Below are 16,982 nucleotides of genomic sequence, written 5' to 3'. Positions count from 1 at the left end.
AGTGGCAGACTCTGCAAGAGAGGCGCTCTGCATCGCGGTGTAGCTTGCTCGCCAGGTTTCGAGAGGGTGCGTTTCTGGATGAGGTATCGAATATATTGCTTCCCCCTACTTATACCTGCCGAGGAGATCACGAATGTAAAATTAGAGAGATTAGAGCGCGCACGGAGGCTTTCAGACAGTCGTTCTTCCCGCGAACCATACGTGACTGGAACAGGAAAGGGAGGTAATGACAGTGGCACGTAAAGTGCCCTCCGCCACACACCGTTGGGTGGCTTGCGGAGTATCGATGTAGATGTAGATGTAGACGACACGCTTAACCACCTGATTATTACTACATGTCTGCTTGGCTGAGTCATCTGCTGATCTGTTTCCCTGAATTCCCCTGTGCCTTGATATCCAGCAGGATGACACCTCTTCATCTTCATGGATAGGCAAGGACGTTCCAAATCTTTTGGTTTACTTAGTCAGCTAGGTTCAAGCGTTGTAGGGGGTCAGAGCAGATGAGGAATTTTGCAGCCCGAATACACCTCAGCTGCCCCAGTGCCCTCAAGAGTGAATATAGCTCTGGGCCACACTTAGTAAATACCCTTGGGTAGATGGATCTTGAGGGTATGCTGTGGAAAAAACACAGAACAACCAAGAGAGTCTCCCTGCTTAAACCACAGCTATGTGGTTAGCGCCTTATTTGAAACGTCGTAAAACATGGTATTAAAAATATATGCGCCTCTATCTCAATAAATCTCTAATTATCCAGTTTGGATCCTGGGTCTGGGATAGGGCATGTGCCACACACTAAGTGCTACTAGATCGAGCTTCACACATGCCTTAAATAACCTTGTTCTTTGTGGAAAATTGATGAAAACTGGTCCACGGAACGAGGAACAACTGTTCTGTATGCTAATGATTCTGGAATAGCAAGGAACCTATGCACCTGACACACCATGAGCTTCTGCCGGATTATGATTGTCAGCTGCCCAGCCTCAGCACAGAGACTGAGGATGGCGCGGTTGCTGGAAGAACTTCCAGCCGTCCTGTTCCACTCATAGCGGATTGTTACAATAACATCAACGTAACTAACGATCCTTGACTGGGCAGCCATAATATAGTATTTATCACATGGATGCTTTATAAAAAAAAACTAACTCAGACGTGCCACGTCTGCTACCCAGTATCTGTGATTAAGACACTTAAAGATATTCATTGTCTTCATGGACCTTCAGGTCATTTAACTGTCAAAACCGCGACAATTTAGAATCAAACGTCATGCCCAGAAACCTCACAGAATCCTAAAAGTTTAGAATGGTGTTTCTCATTTGTAGAATAAGTAGGTTAAAATTGCGATAAGAACGTTTACTCACCTGTAGAAAACTTAAAACAAGTTTCTCTAGTCCATTTCTACAATCAGTATACAGGTGCTGCTGCTGGCGGATTGCTGTTGCAGTGTTGGAAGGGGAAAAAACTGCAAAATTGTTCGAAATCAAGTAGCATTAGACTGGATTTCTGACAGTCAATGTTATACTGTTTATAACAGATGCGAAGAGGTTGCAAATAAAATACTTTCTTGAGGGACACAGTTGGTTTTACTATTCAGATCTGTCAGACAAGACTTCGTCATCTCGGTACCAAACAAACTATCTGCATAGGAAGAACCGAGTATAACTACGGTGCCGACCATGGAGGCCCTACTGATGAAGCTTGTGCGAGTATACTGTGCTTCGAAGTAATATCATACACCCTATCTACAACAAATATATGAGAACTAAATTTTGCACGCGTTGGAAAGTTTGTTATATAATTGACTTTAGATGATTCGTGTTGTGGGTGGTAAATCGATACCTCCTGAACCTTAGGGTATACAAGGAGTGGTTAAGGAGCTGAACTGTCTCTGACATCCAGATTAAGAGATGGCTGAGCACTAACACCAAGGTCTTTCCTACACTGCTCGTAAAATAAATGCTTCTGTCAGAACGGGGACAGAATCATTCATTTACTTGTTTGTGGATGGGGGCTAAATTTGCCTCCGCCCTCAGACTGGGAAATTATTCTGTCTGCCACATTTTATTACAGATTTCTAGAAGGATTTCTTTGGTTCGGTACCTTGGTGCTGGGGCATGCTGTACTTATTTTGGTCGTGATGGGCGCAGAGTCATGGCCCCACGCTATACTGGATCTGAGCACGTAGTGGCGGTAGTCTTAGCGGAAAGGTTGACTATTGTCTAGAAGATGTCTCTGAGCGTTACTCTGGGGCACTCTTCGCTCAGTACAGCTGTTATATGTTGCTGGTTGCTTTTCTCTCACAAATCCTTCTGATGGATTTCTCATTTGTGTTGAGGTAGTGGAGCGACTGCGACTGATTTGATTCAGGAATACTCACCAAATACCTCATTCTGCTGTGCTTAATACACTACTGGCCATTAAAATTGCTACACCACGAAGATGACGTGCTACAGACGCGAAATTTAACCGACAGGAAGACGATGTTGTGATATGCAAATGATTAGCTTTTCAGAGCATTCACACAGGTCGGCGCCGGTGGCGACGCCTACAACGTGCTGACATGAGGAAAGTTTCCAACCGATTTCTCATACACAAACAGCAGATGACCGGCGTTGCTTGGTGAAACGTTGTTCTGATGCCTCTTGTAAGGAGGAGAAATGCGTACCATCACGTTTCCGACTTTGATCAAGGTCGGATTGTAGCCTATCGCGATTGCGGTTTATCGTATCGCGACATTGCTGCTCGCGTTGGTCGAGATCCAATGACTGTTAGCAGAATACGGAATCGGTGGGTTCAGGAGGGTATTACGGAACGCCATGCTGGATCCCAACGGCCTCGTATCACTAGCAGTCGAGATGACAGGCATCTTATCCGCATGGCTGTAACGGATCGTGCAGCCACGTCTCGATCCCTGAGTCAACAGATGGGGACGTTTGCAAGACAACAACCATCTGCACGAACAGTTCGACGACGTTTGAAGCAGCGGTTACCCTTGACGCTGCATCACATACAGGAGCGCCTGCGATGGTGTACTCAACGACAAACCTGGGTGCACGAATGGCAAAACGACATTTTTTCGGATGAATCCAGGTTCTGTTTACAGTATCATGATGGTCGCATCCGTGTTTGGCGACATCGCGGTGAACGCACATTGGAAGCGTGTATTCTTCATCGTCATACTGACGTATCACCCGGCGTGATGATACGGGGTGCCATTGGTTACACGTCTCGGTCACTACTTGATCTCATTGACGGCACTTTGAACAGTGGACGTTACATTTCAGATGTGTTATGAATCGTGGCTCTATCCTTCATTCGATCCCTGCGAAACCCTACATTTCAGCAGGATAATGCACGACCGCATGTTGCAGGTCCTGTACGGGCCTTTCTGGATACAGAAAATGTTCGACTTCTGCCCTGGCCAGCACATTCTCCAGATATCTCACCAATTGAAAGCGTCTGGTCGATGGTGGCCGAGCAACTGGCTCCACACAATACGCCAGTCACTACTCTTGAGGAACTGTGGTATCGTGTTGAAGCTGTATGGGCAGCTGTAGCTGTACTTGCCATCCAAGCAGTGTTTGACTCAATGCCCAGGCGTATCGCGTATCAAGGCCGTTATTACGGCCAGAGGTGGTTGTTCTGGGTACTGATTTCTCAGTATCTATGCAGCCAAATTGCATGAAACTGTAATCACATGTCAGTTCTAGTATAATATATCTGTCCAATGAATACCCGTTTATCATCTGCATTTCTTCTTGGTGTAGCAATTTCAATGGCCAGTAGTGTAATTCGTCAGGCCTTTGTCCTTGGGAATCGAAAGAATGAAAATCACTTGCAGTTGGCCTACATTTCAAGTTTTACAGATCTGGACACCTGATTCTGATTCTATTCTCACTCCATCTTAGACTCTATTCTCACTCCCTCAGGTGACTGAATATTTGTGTAGCTAGCCTTAAGACTGCGGAATGGATGCATCAGCAGCGTGGGGGATCACATGCGTAATGTGATCCACCCACTCCTCGACCCTGTCGGTGTTTTCAAACGGAGCAAGCTGACTGCACACTGTTCGCTTAACTAACAGGGGGAGGCCACAGATTTAATTCAAACTATGTACGCCTACAGCAGGCCATTAAAACGACATAATGTGCAAGTAGTAAGGTGTACTACTCTGATAATTAAAGAGAAAATGGCAAGAGAAGTATTACGCGTCTGTTATTTGGCTTATGTATCTGTGTGTAGGTTCCGGCTGTTAGAGTTCATGGTGGTCAAGTGATTCTCGTTCGTAGAGCTACGTCTCGTGTATCCTACAATGGCCGTCTCGCTCCTCCCATCTCGATCCGTCGATCAGTGCGTCAAGGCTACCCGTTCTCTGCCCTGTTGTATCCTTTCGCCATGGAACCGATGTTCTGCGGCCTCCGTCAACGTCTCTCTGGAGTGTCTCTCGGTGAAGCTGTATTCATCAGCACTGATTATGTAGACGATCTCGTCACCGTTCTTCGTAGCGATGCTGAGGTCAGGGAGTCAATGGCATGGGTTACCAGCTACGGCGAAGCTTCTGGTAGCTGCCTTAATGTCCGCAAATCGAGCGCCATGGCTATAGGTGCGGGGCTTCCTGCCGACAGCGCTGCTCCTTTGCGTGTAGCTGATACCATCCAGTGCTTAGGATTCGATTTCGTCGCGCGAGATTAGCCGAGCGGTCTAAGGCGCTGTAGTCATGGACTGTGCGGCTGATCCCGGCGGAGGTTCGAGTCCTCCCTCGGGCATGGGTGTGTGTGTTTGTCCTTAGGGTAATTTAGGTTAAGTAGTGTGTAAGCTTAGGGACTGATGATCTTAGCAGTTAAGTCCCATAAGATTTCATACACATTTGAACATTTTTGATTCGATTTCGTTAGTGATCTACGGCGGACAATTGCCCTTAACTGCCGGCGGCTACTTTCCCAATTACGAGCTGGGTTCTCAGATCACCGTCTACGAGCACTCCATCTTCTGCGACGGACACAGTAAGTAAATGTATATTTGGCGTCATGTATCCCCCACGTGGGACAGACACTTCCTATTTCGCCATCCATAGCCCGCCGTATGCTAGCGACATTGGCCTCATTTGTTTGCCACGGCTTGCTGTTCGAGATAAGGTACGAGACGCTCACCCTCCCGCGGTGCAGGGCCGGTTTAGGTCTGTATCATGTGGCTGACAGAACGGTAGCCCTTTTCATTGGCTCGCACATGACGTTGTGCCACCGTTCTCCCATGTGCATTATCAGCCTATTCTGTCAGTACCTATCCCCCCCCCCCCCCCTTGAACTGGCGTGCAATCTGGCGATCTTCCCACGCCCGGGTTCCCGGGTTCGATTCCCGGCGGGGTCAGGGATTTTCTCTGCCTCGTGATGGCTGGGTGTTGTGTGCTGTCCTTAGGTTAGTTAGGTTTAAGTAGTTCTAAGTTCTAGGGGACTGATGACCATAGATGTTAAGTCCCATAGTGCTCAGAGCCATTTTGAACCAATCTGACGATCGGCGTGTGCTCCTTATCTTCACACTGACGTCCGCTCTGCATGGTACCTTACTGTCAATGGAAAGCAAGTATTCCGGTCACGCCTTCACAGGATCCACCTCGCAGACACCCCATTGTGTGTGGCCTGCGATGTTCTGGACACAGACAAGCACCGCCTGGTGTGCTGATCTACAAGAGGTGTCTGGTTCTTGGTGCGGCAGATGTCCCTAATTACCCGTACGACTCATGAGCTATCTGCTCAGCTGCTCCTCTTTCTGGACGCGGGATACTTCCCCCAAGCTAAGACGAACTCTGCGAAGTGGATTTGTGGACACGCAGTTCACTACTTGTTTGCTAATGGCGACAAACGTGTCCCTTATTTTTGGCAGTTCCTTAATGAACGGCATTGTGCAGTTGTCCGCGATCCAAAATGCAGACAATTTTTCTCCAATTTCCTTTGCAGTGTCTTCCTTAACACACCCCAGAGGTGGTGTGTTCCTGTCATGAAGAGTTGATCCCCGCCTCTTCCACACTTAGAATCGAGATATTCTCTGGTCATCGGAATGTTATTCTCGCTGGTCTCAGTGAGTCTGACGTCTTGCTGCGCCCTCCTAGTCACCACCACGGTTTCCTGCTGTTCTCGGTGGTATTAATGTTAAAAAGAAGGAAAATCAATAAATAAGATATGTTAATTGTACCTCTACTTCACGTTCCCCACGCTTTCCTCGGTTTCTGGACGGTGGGAACGGTAATGGTGGCCAGGCATCGGGTTGCGACCCCTGCCCACTTTGTCCCTACCCCTCCCTTTAGGCGCCGGGAACGTTCCTTTAAAAAAAAGAAAAAAAAGCGTTCTAGCTTCGTAAGACGAATGTGTATGAGGCGACGGTCAACTCTCGCTCAAACTTAATCATAAATCAATTTTTTCCATTGCTGGTCACATTATTTAATTTACATGACATTTGAGAGATAATATAATGAAAAAAAAAACACGTGTATTTGCGTGAAGTTTCAGTTTATGATTTCAATGTCTGTATGACAAATACCATCCTGCAGCATGTGATGTCGAGAGCACATGAGACCAGTAATTGTACATTACTCTTGTGGTCTGGCACATTGTGATTTAACGTATTACTGATTGTGAATAATGTCATTCATATCGCTATTTATAGAGGTTTGACTTGGGCTTTCCAAGCCTGTCCCTCCTTAAAAATTTAATTACAAATAGTAAATAGTCAAATAACATATGAAAATCACTACAACTTCATAAATGCGCACACGTTTTTTCGTTATATTACCTCTCAAATGTCATATAAATTAAATAATGTGACTAGTGATGAAAAAATAGAGTGAAAAGGAAATCGTTGCGAGATTTGAACCGTCGCCTCGTCCACTATCGAATCTCAAATCGCGAACGCTAACCGCTATACCACAATGACTCTTTACAACCAGCTCTCTCCAGTTACGTAATACATGAGTAAAACTTCTCTTGCGATATTCTCGGAACTGCCATAGTTGTGCACCTTACTACTTGCACATTATGTTGTGTTAATGAACTACCAAAGGTGTACAAAGTTCGAAGTAAATCCGTGGTCCCAACGTCGTGGCTTTCCCTTATAAGCGTTTCCCGATAAGAAAATGGCCACCGAAGTGCACGTCGTATACGAATTTCGTTTTAGCCGTGTCTGAAAAGTCTGGAGAGCAAACTGACTTATCAGTGGTGCAGAACGAAGACATAGTAGTGCTATGCGTTATCTGTCCGTGTTCAGAAGACATATTACTTCTGCAGACACGAGGTTCTCAACAGCTCTATCACTAGTACAGATGGTAGCAGAGCCGCGTAACACGTTGTGTCCATTTAAATCCCCACGGAGCAAGAACAATTGGGGGGCACTGTACTGAACGTTCTGTGAGAGCCTCGACGTTTACAATAATTAGATTGCAGGTTTAGGGAACATACATTTACGCTGGACGGCACGCAAGCGATAGCAGCGGCTATCTGGAAGCTCCTGGTGAGGGGGAGAAGTGAAGTGTGACATGTTTTATTAACACCACCTGTAGCTCTCCCCGTAGTGATGTTGTCCTTTCGGTGGACCTCTCAGCACAGAAATATTGGTATTCTTATAACGTGTCTCTCGGTGCTTTGCGTGGCTGATTTACTCGTTACGGGTGTGGATATAATAATTACTCCGTAACTACACTTGCAGGAACATGTATTTGAAGTTAAACTGCCGTTCCGTGTCTGAGTGGACACGTCAACGCTCGACAGCCGTTGTACGGACTGAGACGAAGGATGTCGCAAATAGGGGCGACTGCACTGATTTGTAAAATATTTTAGACTCATCTAAGTCATCTGCTCGGTAGCTTTCATCTTCAGCACCTTTTTATCCCTCCTGAAATGTTTCAGTTTCGATTACATGCAGCGTGATCACCAGAGCAATTGATGCAGAATTATGGAAGTGAGCATGTGATTCTCGATTCGTGAAATGAATTGCTGTATCTACTTCACTTTGCTTGCCCATCACGTGAAAGTACTGTGTTGCCATATCGTTGGAACTTAAAGCACTGCAGGAGTTTGGTATGTATGGCCTCGCTTAAGATGGAGGGAGCCTGTGTTAATGCACTCCGTGAAGTTTGACGAGTCAAAAGTACTAAGAAGCAGTGGCGGCCGCTTAGGCAGTCTATCGGCGATCCCAAAGTAAAAATCAATACATAAATAAAAATTGGACAGATGCGAGTGGGACTCGCGCACTGAGGGTTCCGTATAAACTTAATTGTGTTTAAATTAAGAATTTTCTCATTTTTCCTTTACTTGTATTGTAAAACCTTTCTTCTTATCAAATTTCATGATTATACATAAAGGGGAAGTACTCTATAGCTTTTAATGAGTGAGTTTGTAAGTGTCAAAATATGTGACACAAAAGGCCGTATCTTTTGATTACATTGACTTACAAGTGTAACATTTTACACCACCAAAGGACTATAGACCTCGGCCCGTGGTGTAAATTTCTCCTTGATACGTCGACCTGTTCCTTAGAAAAAGGGTTTCGAAGAGGCGGACAGACAGACAGAGAACAACAAAGTGATTCTACAAGATTTCAGTTTTTCTTGTGTTCAAAAGCTTACCAACTTTGTGCGGTATCATCGTACGTATTAGTCAGTCTTGTCAGTAATTCGTATATTTCATAATATTATGTATCAAACCAAATGTACAGGGAAACAGAAATAAACATGTATTACAATGGCGCTCTTCATATGTACAGTAAGAGCATATTAGTTTAAATTGCGAGAAACCGCAGCTAAACTTCCACATTTGGAAAGAAATAATCTGCATGGCTGTATAACACTTTTTCCTAAATGTCACAACCGTTTTCACGACGCTAGAAGACGCATACTCAGGTGATAAAGATTCTTTTTAATAGGTCATCGCCGACAGGTAACTGCCTGAGAGCCACTACTTGTCATTCAGGTCATGTTGTAAACAAATTGAGTAGTAAGATCGGTAGTCCTTATTTAAATCAAAGGAGGTAGCAGAACCGCGACACAAGCAGGAATGTGCCGGCCGATGTGGCCGATCGGTTCTAGGCGCTTCAGTCTGGAACCGCGCGACCGCTACGGTCGCAGGTTCGAATCCTGCCTCTGGCATGGATGTGTGTGATGTCATTAGGTTAATTAGGTTTAAGTAGTTCTATGTTTAGGGGACTGATGACCTCAGATGTTAAGTGCCATAGTGCTCAGAGCCATTTGAACCAAACAGGAATGTGGTTGAGCTGCAGGAGGCACGGAATCTATCACCTGAAGGTGCGTCTTCTAGTGGCGCGAATCCTGTCGTGACTTTTCATAAAAAGTATTCTACAGTCAATTCGGATTATTTCCTTCAAAATCTGCAGTAATAGTTTCATATACCGTAAAACATTATGACCACTGCCAACCGCGACGTTGGATGCCGTTTGGCGGTGTTGCGGGCACGTGACCCGGTAACAAAAGAATGTAAGCATAGCAGACTAGGTCGGAGGACCACCCTAGCGAAGTTAAGGACTGCAAACGGGGAAATCCACTGAGATAAGCGACTTTCAGAAAGGGTAGATTATTGTTACGCAAAGACTGTGAACGAGCAACTCGGAAACAGCGAAGATGGTCGAATGTTTACGTGCTACTGTCGTGAGTATCTACGGAAAAAGGCAGAAGGACAGTGAAATTACCACTAACTGCTAAATCGTTGGAAGTCAACGACTCATCACAGAACGTGGGTTTCGGAGGCTTGTCTGTTCCGTAAACTAGGATAGATGGTGATCTATGGCATCTCTGTCGAAAGAGTAAAATGCTGGTGCACTTACAAAAGTTTCGGAGCACACCGTTCGTCGTAAGTTGTTGAACAAGGAGCTACGCAGCAGACGACTCCAAAGTACTCACATTATGACCCAACGACATCGTCAATGACGACTGCAGTGGGCGCGGGACCATAGGGATTAGGCTGTCGATCAACGGAAAGGTGTCTGTTCTACATCTACACCTACATACATACTCCGCAATCCACCATATGGTGCGTGGCGGAGGGTACCTCGTACCACAACTAGCATCTTCTCTCCCTGTTCCACTCCGAAACGGAACGAGGGAAAAATGACTGCCTATATGCCTCTGTACGAGCCCTAATCTCTCTTATCTTATCTTTGTGGTCTTTCCGCGAAATATAAGTTGGCGGCAGTAAAATTGTACTGCAGTCAGCCTCAAATGCTGGTTCTCTAAATTTCCTCAGTAGCGATTTACGAAAAGAACGCCTCCTTTCCTCCAGAGACTCCCACCCGAGTTCCTGAAGCATTTCCGTAACACTCGCGTGATGATCAAACCTACCAGTAACAAATCTAGCAGCCCGCCTCTGAATTGCTTCTATGCCCTCCCTCAATCCGACCTGATAGGGATCCCAAACGCTCGAGCAGTACTCAAGAATAGGTCGTATTAGTGTTTTATAAGCGGTCTCCTTTACAGATGAACCACATCTTCCCAAAATTCTACCAATGAACCAAAGAGGACTATCCGCCTTCCCCACAACTGCTATTACATGCTTGTCTCACTTCATATCGCTCTGCAATGTTACGCCCAAATATTTAATCGACGTGACTGTCAAGCGCTACACTACTAATGGAGTATTCAAACATTACGGGATTCTTTTTCCTATTCATCTGCATTAATTTACATTTATCTATATTAGAGTTAGCTGCCATTCTTTACACCAATCACAAATCCTGTCCAAGTCATCTTGTATCCTCCTACAGTCACTCAACGAAGACACCTTCCCGTACACCACAGCATCATCAGCAAACAGCCGCACATTGCTATCATCCCTATCCAAGAGATCATTTATGTAGATAGAAAACAACAGCAGACCTACCACACTTCCCTGGGGCACTCCAGATGATACCCTCACCTCCGAAGAACACTCACCATTGAGGACAACGTACTGGGTTCTGTTACTTAAGAAGTTTTCGAGCCACTCACATATTTGGGAACCAATCCCATATGCTCGTACCTTAGTTAGGAGTCTGCAGTGGGGCACAGAATCAAACGCTTTCCGGAAGTCAAGGAATATGGCATCCGTCTGATACCCTTCATCCATGGTTCGCAAAATATCATGTGAAAAAAGGGCGAGTGGCATTTCGAAGGAGCGATGCTTTCTAAGGCCGTGCTGAAGCATGGACAGCAACTTCTCTGTCTCAAGGAATTTCATTATATTCGAACTGAGAATGTGGTGTCACCGCCAGACACCACACTTGCTAGGTGGTAGCCTTTAAATTGGCCGCGGTCCGTTAGTATACGTCGGACCTGCGTGTCGCCACTATCAGTGATTGCAGACCGAGCGCCGCCACACGGCAGGTCTAGAGTCTTCCTAACACTCGCCCCAGTTGTACAGCCGACTTTGCCAGCGATGGTTCACTGACAAAATACGCTCTCATTTGCCGAGACGATAGTTAGCATAGCCTTCAGCTACGTCATTTGCTACGACCTAGCAAGGCGCCATTACCAGTTACTATTGATGCTGTAAAACATGTACCGTCAAGAGCGATGTTCACCATTTATGGATTAAAGTTAAGTATTCCACAGCTACGTCCTTTTTTTGCTAGTCTCATTTCCTTGACCTGTTCCAGACCTCACACCAGCCTGCGTGAGCTAAAACGCGTGCCTTTCGGCTGCCTCTCATAGTGGGGTGGCTCTCTTGCTAATCCACAACAGAGAATATGTTCGAGAATCCTGCAACAAACTGATGTTAAGGATATTGGACTGTAATTTTGAGGATCCGTCCTTCTACTCTTCTTATATACAGGCATGACCTGCGCTTTTTTCCAGTCGCTCGGGACTTTACGTTGGGCAAGAGATTCACGGTAAATGCAAGCTAGGTAAGGAGCCAATGCAGTAGAGTACTCTCTGTAAAACCGAATTAGAATCCCATCAGGACCTGGTGATTTATTTATTTTCAACCCATTCAGCTGCTTCACAACCCCGGGGATATCTATCACTATGTCCTCCATACGGGAATCTGTACGAGACTCAAACAGCGGTAAGTTTGTACGATCCTCCTGGGTGAAAGATTTCTCAAATGCTAAATTTAAAATTTCAGATTTCGTTTTGCTGTCTTCCGTTGCCAGGCCAGACAGATCAGTGAGTGACTGGATGGAAGCCTTCGCCCCCGTTACCGATTTTACGTAAGACCAGAATTTCCTAGGGTTTTCAGCAAGATCTTTTGCTAAGGTATGACGGTGGTAGTGGTTGTATGCTTCGCGCATCGCTCTTTTTACAGCAGAACGAATCCAACTTTTGCCTGTCCTCATTCTCCCGATCTTTCTTGTACCGTGTGAATCTCATTTTTCTACATTGGGTCGATGGTCGTCTCCACAAAAGCCGTCATCGAGGTGAACGGCGACTCGAAATGTGGAGAGGGTAAAGGACGCAGACTGGTGGGAGCAGGATTTTGCTGTGGGAGAAATTCTGCTGCGACTATGTGGGACCTGTGGTAGTAATTGAAGACAGGCTGGCAGCTGCGAACCATCTGCACCCATTCATACTTGATGTCTTCTCCAACGGCGATGTCATTTTTCAGCAGTATGATTGTCCGTGCCTCGCCAACAGAGCCACGCTACAGCGGATTGAGGAGCATTATAGTGAACTCACATTGTTGCTTTGGAGACCAAATTCGCATGATGTAAAGCCTATGACATCCACCTGGGTCGCTATCGGGCGCCATCACCGCGTACACAAAACAGTGGCCCGTTATTTACGCTAATTACAGGGTGTTTCAAAAATGACCGGTATATTTGAAAAGGCAATAAAAACTAAACGAGCAGCGATAGAAATACACCGTTTGTTGCAATATGCTTGGGACAACAGTACATTTTCAGGCGGACAAACTTTCGAAATTACAGTAGTTACAATTTTCAACAACAGATGGCGCTGCAAGTGATGTGAAAGATATAGAAGACAACGCAGTCTGTGGGTGCGACATTCTGTACATCGTCTTTCTGCTGTAAGCGTGTGCTGTTCACAACGTGCAAGTGTGCTGCAGACAACATGGTTTATTCCTTAGAACAGAGGATTTTTCTGGTGTTGGAATTCCACCACCTAGAACACAGTGTTGTTGCAACAAGACGAAGTTTTCAACGGAGGTTTAATGTAACCAAAGGACCGAAAAGCGATACAATAAAGGATCTGTTTGAAAAATTTCAACGGACTGGGAACGTGACGGATGAACGTGCTGGAAAGGTAGGGTGACCGCGTACGGCAACCACAGAGGGCAACGCGCAGCTAGTGCAGCAGGTGATCCAACAGCGGCCTCGGGTTTCTGTTCGCCGTGTTGCAGCTGCGGTCCAAATGACGCCAACGTCCACGTATCGTCTCATGCGCCAGAGTTTACACCTCTATCCATACAAAATTCAAACGCGGCAACCCCTCAGCGCCGCTACCATTGCTGCACGAGAGACATTCGCTAACGATATACTGCACAGGATTGATGACGGCGATATGCATGTGGGCAGCATTTGGTTTACTAACGAAGCTTATTTTTACCTGGACGGCTTCGTCAATAAACAGAACTGGCGCATATGGGGAACCGAAGAGGCCCATGTTGCAGTCCCGTCGTCCCTGCATCCTCAAAAAGTACTGGTCTGGGCCGCCATTTCTTCCAAAGGAATCATTGGCCCATTTTTCAGATCCGAAACGATTACTGCATCACGCTATCTGGACATTCTTCGTGAATTTGTGGCGGTACAAACTGCCTTAGACGACACTGCGAACACCTCGTGGTTTATGCAAGATGGTGCCTGGCCACATCGCACGGCCGACGTCTTTAATTTCCTGAATGAATATTTCGATGATCGTGTGATTGCTTTGGGCTAACCGAAACATACAGGAGGCGGCGTGGATTGGCCTCCCTATTCGCCAGACATGAACCCCTGTGACTTCTTTCTGTGGGGACACTTGAAAGACCAGGTGTACCGCCAGAATCCAGAAACAATTGAACAGCTGAAGCAGTACATCTCATCTGCATGTGAAGCCATTCCGCCAGACACGTTGTCAAAGGTTTCAGGTAATTTCATTCAGAGACTACGCCATATTATTGCTACGCATGGTGGATATGTGGAAAATATCGTACTATAGAGTTTCCCAGACCGCAGCGCCATCTGTTGTTGAAAATTGTAACTACTGTAATTTCGAAAGTTTGTCTGCCTGAAAATGTACTGTTGTCCCAAGCATATTGCAACAAACGGTGTATTTCTATCGCTGCTCGTTTAGTTTTTATTGCCGTTTCAAATATACCGGTCATTTTTGAAACACCCTGTACATGGTTAGTTAGTAGACATTTACTGCGACATACCTCCACAAACCTACCATCAAACTGTCGGATCACTGATACACAGAATCAGTGATGTATTTCTTTGTAAAGGCGGACAAACAAGCTATTAAGGAGGTGCTCATTGTGTTTTAGTTCATCATTATACGATATCGCGAAAGAGAGAGAGAGAGAAAGAGAAGTAGTAGCTTTCAGGTTCAGCCACCGAGTTGCAAGTGTTTTCAGTTGACTCCATACTGGGCGACTTGCGTGCTAATGATGTAATGATTATGAGGAAAACGCAGTATCCAGTCCCCGAGCGGAGAAACCCTCCGAGCGGACTGGGAATCGAAGCCGGGCCCGCTGTGTGGTCGTCAGACGCGCTGACCACTCAGCTGTAGAGGGGGACTCCAAGGGAAACAAAATGTAACAGCGACTCCGAAAATGTCTCTCGCACGCACAAATGCACGCACGCGAGCACGCAAATAGACCGCGCGATTCTTCACTGCTCGTAGGCTACAACATGACTGACATTAGCATGCGAAGTAATAGAGCGTCGATAAATTAGAACTTCTAATCTGGATCAACATTTAAAACTAAAAGCATTGTACTCAGCAAAAGAAGCAACTCCACGACTTGGTAAGACAGCTTCAAAATTTACTAGTGTCCAAAATTAAAGCAAGAAACCACTGTTCCCTTTGTAACAACACCAACGCTATACTATTGTACACATAATAATTTTTTCTTCTGATTTTCGATAAATTAGTGTAATCGATGTTCCGATTTCATTTCTTTTTTGTTTCATGCCATTGTGTTATAGAAACGATAAACAACTTTCGATGTGAATATTAATGTTTATGTCAAATGTTTAAGCAATATTATAACAGAATTGAAATGTAAGAAACGTTGAAACTATTGTAAGATGTCAAAGTTGTAATTGTGCGTCTGGTCCATGCGTAGGCAATGTATTAGGATATGTAGAATGCAAAACCTCTGGTGAATACCCTGTCTGTAGGGGAGCGGTAAAAGGTGGATGGCAGGCGAGCGCGGGAAAATGCACACGGGCGCTGCATGGCATAACGGGCTCAGCAGTAGTAGTCGGAGTTGGGCATCGGTCTGAGAAACACGTTCTGGATCGAGGAGGCTCTCCTGGAAAACGTGATTTCGTTAAGCCTCGAATGTGCCGTTTCCGACGCCTATACAGCATGGTAATATTCCATAGGCGCTAAACGGAAAATTATTGTGACGCTAAGAAGAAGCAAAGTGCCGATACATCAAGAGCCATTCCTGTGATTGTATGTGTGCTCTGTGCCTCGCCATCTCGCCGCCCGCCAACCGCCGCATCGATACAAACAGGTTGAAACTTTTAGTACTGTATTCGTGTGGACCAGTGTTATTTTTGTTCCATACTGTTCAATAACAACTTAAATTTTACCAGAACTGTACTATCATTTAATTATCCTCACAACTAACCTAGGCAGGGTCCTTTCCACGTGTTGTGCAATCCGAGTGTCCGGAGATGAAGATTTAAAGTTTATGTTAATAATAATTACCTGCAGACCTAGTTATGTTAGAATGATGTTTAAAGAACTTTGTTGTTAATGAATATATAGGTAAATAACAAAGGTCCGACAAAGTTGGAAGATAATGTTGAAAATGGTTTAGTAATGAAGTTTAATTACTTTGAGACAAAAATAATGATAGTTAAATGAGCAGGAAATAAGACAAAAAGAGTAGTAACTCATATATAGGAAATCTTGAGTGCTTAATGATTTCAATAATCAAAATTTCAATACAGTGATCATAACAGTTTCAGGGTCCCCCCCCCCTTTTTCTTTTCCATTCATTTGAATTCTGAAGTGTACTGAACTGGTTTGACCAGCAAAGTTAAGGTCAATATAAAACCAAAATTTATCAGTGTTTTACCTTTTTCAAAATTGACATTGTATGTGTGTTTCGAAAGTGCTATTTCTAGGGTAACTTATGTCCGATTTTAATCAGATCAATAGACAGTACGAAGTTTGTAGTAAACATTATAGTGTTTTGTTGCGTATTTATGGCTTGTCCATGTTATTACAGAAAGTGAAATTATTAGTTCAGTAGATTTTCTGGTTCTAAAATTTACCACATTATGCAGTGTTATTACGTGTTGTTTTGTATGAACGTACGTCAACTTGTACAGAGAAGAAACTCAGTTAATGCCTAATTAGGGTGGCGACCGTATTATTAACAATTTGGTAGCATCTGCTGTGTTGTTTCTTGTCCGTCCTAACGTGTGGTTGCACTCCGGAATTGCTTGACGTATCATTGTTTTTACTGAGTGGGTGTAAGTCTGATTTGCCTCCATTCAGGTATACGCGGTCAAAATCTATACAAAAATCCTTTCTCTTAAGGTGAAGCCCGTCAACTTACCATAGTACAGCCTTTAAAGAGTATCGTGTGCAAAAGCGCAGTGTTACAAGTGGCTCCCGGTGACAGGACATCCAGTTGTTGTTGGTCACAAATCAATGTGAATACCGAACAGTGGATGTTCAGTGGCACGAATTGCAATATTATTCAGTAAAATAAATAGCAGTGAACGTCAAGCACGGTAGTGTGGTGTAATTTGCATTTAGTATGGAGAAGAACGTAGAAACAGTAGATGTGCCGAGCGTAATGGAAAATGCGGCTGCCAATAGC

This window comes from Schistocerca americana, chromosome X, assembly GCF_021461395.2.
Source record: "Schistocerca americana isolate TAMUIC-IGC-003095 chromosome X, iqSchAmer2.1, whole genome shotgun sequence".
NCBI classification, from domain to species: domain Eukaryota; kingdom Metazoa; phylum Arthropoda; class Insecta; order Orthoptera; family Acrididae; genus Schistocerca; species Schistocerca americana.
The sequence above is the reverse complement of the archived record's forward strand: the minus strand, read 5'-3'. Positions refer to the sequence as shown.